At 35.5% G+C, this 5536-nt stretch overlaps 1 pseudogene; it reads left to right on the top strand.

Annotated features, from left to right (window-relative positions):
• The first annotated feature begins 2850 nt into the window (after positions 1-2850).
• Positions 2851-5536, top strand: part of LOC110286351 — a 4214-nt pseudogene continuing 1528 nt past the window's right edge.

Below are 5536 nucleotides of genomic sequence, written 5' to 3'. Positions count from 1 at the left end.
AGAACCCAGATGCCCCTCAACAGAGGAATGGATACAGAAAATGTGGTACATTTACACAATGGAGTACTACTCAGCTATTAAAAAGAATGAATTTATGAAATTCCTGATGGACCTGGAGGGCATCATCCTGAGTGAGGTAACCCAATCACAAAAGAACTCACACAATATGTACTCACTGACAAGTGGATATTAGCCCAGAAACTTAGAATACCCAAAATATAAGATACAATTTGTGAAACACATGAAACTCAAGAAGAACGAAGACCAAAGTGTGGACACTTTGCCCCTTCTTGTACTGATTTCTTTCAGTGATGAAAAGTGATATGGAAGTATGAGCCAAATAATCCCTTTCCTTTCCAAGGTGCTTTTGGTTTTGTTTTTACATCACAACAATCATAATCATAACTAAGACATATGGGCATAGCAGTCTGTCATTAGGAATCCCTTTACTGAAATGTCATCATTTTAACAGAATAATATTACCAGATGTTCCTCTATACTTCATGACCTACATAGCCTTGTGCTCTTAGCCACTGGAGTACTACTAGGTATGGGTTGCATCTAAGGGAGTATGCCCCCAATACAATAAAACAGCGGTTGGTCACTCCCATAGCATTGAAGCTATTGGTGCGCATATAATGCAGGAAGATCACTATTGTAGGTTGCAGGGTTTGAAGCTGAGTGATACTGATAATTAATTTTCTCTTCAGTAGTGGATGTAGTACCTTCCAGAACCATAAATGCTAGTCAACAGGGGTACCTCTAGGATGGCACATGTTCAATCTCTCTATGATCAATGATATAAGTGTTGTCTTCAGTACCAGGGCCTTATCTGAAAGATAACATATAGTCTTGGAAATAGCCTATAATGTTGTACAAAACTCTCAGAGTATCTTGGAATAATTATTACAGGCCAAATGAAAAATTTCTACAATAAAAACTTAAGACACTTAGAAAAAGTTAAGGAAACATCTGAAAATGGAATACTATCCCATTTTCATGGTTCAATATGACTAATATTGTGAAAATAACTATCCTAGCAAAAGCATTCTAAAGATTAAATGTAATCACCATCAATATACAAGACAATTTTTTCACAAAATTAAAATATAACCTTAATTTCACATGGAAACACAAATAACCCAGAATAGCCAAAACAATTCTGAATAATAAAAGAACTGCTGGAGGTATTAACACCCCAGATATTAAGTAGTATTAAAAAGTTATAGTAATAACAAAAAGCATGGTGTTGACCTACAAATAGGCACATTGGTCAATGAAATAGCATTGAAGACATGAACATGACTCCACCCACCTTCAAACTCCTGATTTTTAGAAATAATAAAAAACAATATACAATGGAGAAAAGACAGCATATGCAATAAATCATACGAGTTGAACTGGATAGGGGAAAATAGACATATCCATCACCCAGCACAAAACTCAAACTCAAATGCATCAAAGACCTCCACATAAAACTAGATACACTGAATATGATAGAATAGAAAGTAAGGAATAGGATTGACCTCATTGTCACAGTAAATGACTTTCAGTGTACCACAACTGTAGTGCAGACATTATGATCAATAATGAATAAATGGGATCTCATGAAGTTAGGAAGCTTTTGTATAGCAAAGGACACAATCATTCAAACAAAGTGGCAACCTTCAGGATACAAAAAATGTCTTTACTAATTATGTATCTGACAGAATACTAGTATCTAGAAGATATAAAAAACCATCAAAAGCTGAAATCAAGGAAACAAATAACCCAATTTAAAATGGGGTATAGTATTAACCAGGAAGTTTTCAAAAGATGAATCACAAATGGCTGAGACATATTTTTAAAAAATTTGAAACCCTTAGCCATTAGGAAAAGCAAAATTAATTTATGAAAGATTGTATCTTACTCCAGTCAGAATGGGCACATTAATAAATCAAAATTATTAATCTTGGTAAGGACTGAGGGAAAGAGGAACACTTTTTCATTGCTGATGTGGTATATACTTTTTCCCATTCTAGAAAAAGTTTCCTGGAAAGGCTATAAATTGATTTACTGGAATATCCATCTAAACCAATATTGAATATTTACCCAGACGACTCTATATCTTGCTACAAATACATTTGATCAACAATGTTCCTTCCATACTATTCTATTTTTTAATAGATATTTTCTTTATTTACATTTGAAATGTTATCCCCTTTCCTGGTTTCCCCTCCAAAAATTCCCTATACTCCCCCCCCAACCCACCCACTCACTCCTCCAGGCGCTGGCATTCTCCTATACTGGGGCATAGAACCTTCACAGGACGAAGGGCATCTCCTCCCATTGATGATTGACTAGGCCATCCTCTGCTACATATGCAGCTACAGCTACAAGTGCCTCCATGTGTTTTCTTTGATTGGTGGTTTAGTCCTAGGGAGCTCTGAGGTTACTGGTTTGTTCATATTGTTGTTCCTCCTAGGGGGCTGCAAGCCCCTTCAGCTCCTTGGGTACTTTCTCTAGCTCCTTCATTGGGGACCCTGTGCTCAGTCTAATGGATGACTGTGATCATCCACTTCTGTATTAGTCAGGCACTGGCAGATCCTCTCAGGAGACAGCTACAAGTTCAGAGCAGAGATTGAATTAACGACCATCCAAAAACTGCCCTACCTGGGGATCTATCCCATAAATAACCACCAAACTCAGACACTATTGCAGATGCCAACAAGAGTTTGCTGACAGGAGCCTAATTCCATACTATTCTTAATAGCCAGAAATTGGAAACAACCTAGCTTTCTAATACTGATGAATAAATAATGAAAGTATAGTACATTTATACAGTAGATCATTATTCGGCTGTTAAGAAAAATGAAATTTGCAGGTAAATTAATGAAGCTACAATCATGAGTGAAGCAATCCAGGCCCAGAAAGACAAAGATTGCCTGTTTTAATTTTATATATGGATGCTAGATATGTGTGTTTCAATCTGAATACCCATAGAGGTTAGATAGCTCAAAAAGAACCTTCTAAAGAAGAGGAAATAGGGGGTATGGGGGAATTTTGGGATAGCATTGGAAATGTAATTGAGGAAAATACGTAATAAAAAAAGAAGAGGAAGTAGAATATAATCTTATAAAGGAGAAATGAGTAGGAATATTAAACAAGGAGTAGAATTGGAGAACAGGTTAAAAGTGAGAATAGGGAGAGGGACAACTTACACTAAAGAGCTTTAGAAAAGCCATATGCAGACCGACTATTGAAGAAACTTCCTAATACATATACACATGAAACTAAACATTCACCATGTATTGATTGAAACAATGCCCCATTTTATGCTAGTCCATAAAATCTATGGTTCCAGGAATAGGTTACACCTCACTAAATTGTTGAGATTTTCAATCACTTTGTTGCTGCTCATTTTTAAGTAGGCTGAAAAGCAATCTGTATTATTATTATTATTATTATTATTATTATTATTATTATTATTATTGATTTATATCACTTTAGCAGGAAAGAACACAAAAATCCATTATGTCTCTTACTGACATATCTGCCACCTGCCCTCAATTTAAATATTTTCGTTCTCCTAGGAGACTTGTATATTATTTTTCTGTATTTAAAATAATCAGTGTATAATGTTGTTCTTGAAAATTATAAGAGCCTTCTAATCTGATTTTTAAACTGAAAGCTGTTGCTAGGGTGAAGCACTTCAAGTGAGATTTAGGAAATTCGTTGTAATGTTAGCTTCTTATTTGTCATTTATATCACATTTAACCAATGATGTCTTATCTATAGACTAATGATTCTTTATATGCTAAAATTAAGGAGCATGCAGTATTTCACAAAGATTTTATCTGTATTTAAATTCATTTTCATAACAATATAAAATACTGCTGTACAAAATTTAAAATAAATATTTCCTGCTTTGTATAAAAAAGAGAAAATTAGTTTTGTAATGTAAAGTATCTTGGGAATAAAACTATGTAAAAAAAGAATATGTGTATATTACTATTTCAAGAATTTTATCCTGTACAGTATAAAATATAGAATATTTCTATAAATTTATCCTGCAGATAAATATATTAATTTCTTTTAATTTTTTATTTTTATTAGATATTTTCTTCATTTACAATTCAACTGCTATCCCAAAAGTCCATTATACCCTCCCCACCCTGCTCCCCAAGCCACCCACTCCTGCTTCTTGGCCCTGGTATTCCCCTATACTGGGGCATACAATCTTCTCAAGACTAAGGGCCTCTCCTCCCTTTGATGGCCTACTAGGCCATCCTCTCCTACATATGCAACTAGAGACACAAGCTCTGGGGGATACTGGATATTTCATATTGTTGTTCTCTTACAGGGTTTCAGACCCCTTTAGCTCTTTGGGTAATTTCTCTAGCTCCTTCATACAATAGATGACTGTGAGCAGCCACTTCTGTATTTGCCAGGCAGTGGCATAGCCTCACAAGAGACAGCTATATCAGGGTCTTGTCAGCAAAATCTTGCTGCATATGCAATAGTGTCTGCGTTTAGTGGCTGATTATGGGATGGATTCCCAGCTGGGGCAGACTCTGGATTGTGATTCCTTCAGTCTCTGCTCCAAACTTTGTCTCTGTAACTCCTTCCATGGGTATTTTGTTCCCCATTCTAAGAAGGAACAAAGTATTAAATTCTTTAATGATGTGGTAACTGTCGATTTTATCTCCAATATATAATGATTTCTCTAGCATATGAAGTAGAACAACTTCATAAACATTTGCTAGTAAATGTACAGATATGAGTTTCTGTCTCAGCAAGTGTGTTCTGGCAATATATGTATTTGAGAAGAGAAGAAATTTCTTGTAATTAAGCATGAATTTCCTTCTCAAAAATATGTAATCAATCTCTCTCTCTCTCTCTCTCTCTCTCTCTCTCTCTCTCTCTCTCTTTCTCTCTCTCTCTCTCTCTTTCCCTCATGGAGGAGGCAGTATTCTTCGGGGCCACCTGAATGGTGACCTAGATTCAGATGACAAGGAAGAAGAAACCTCCAGCATGGCCAAGGAATCCTCCAAGAAGAAAAGATGGAAGAAGAAGGGCAAATGGGATGTGTCAGCAATTCAACAAGAACTTGAAAAAGAATCAGGAACTTCAGTGGATGAAGTAGCAAAACAGTTGGAGAGACAAGCACTGGAGGAGAAAGAGAGAGAGATGACTATGATTAAGTTGGAAATGGTGATGTTGATGGTACAAATGGGAAGAAGAAAAAAATGATGATGAAGAAGAAGAAAAAGAAGAAAAAAAAGAAGAACAACAACAAGAACAAGAAGAAGAAGAAGAAGAAGAACAACAACAACAACAACAACAACAAAGAAGAACAACAACAACAACAAGAAAGAAGAAGAAGAACAACAACAACAACAACAACAACAACAAAGAAGAACAACAACAACAACAAGAAAGAAGAAGAAGAAGAAGGAGAAGGAGAAGAAGAAGAAGAAGAAGAAGAAGAAGAAGAAGAAGAAGAAGAAGAAGAAGAAGAAGAAGAAGAAGAAGAAGAAGAAGAAGAAGAAGAAGA

Source organism: Mus caroli, chromosome X (genome assembly GCF_900094665.2).
Source record: "Mus caroli chromosome X, CAROLI_EIJ_v1.1, whole genome shotgun sequence".
Lineage (NCBI taxonomy): Eukaryota > Metazoa > Chordata > Mammalia > Rodentia > Muridae > Mus > Mus caroli.
Note: the sequence above shows the minus strand (reverse complement) of the source record. Positions and strands in the feature narration are given on the sequence as shown.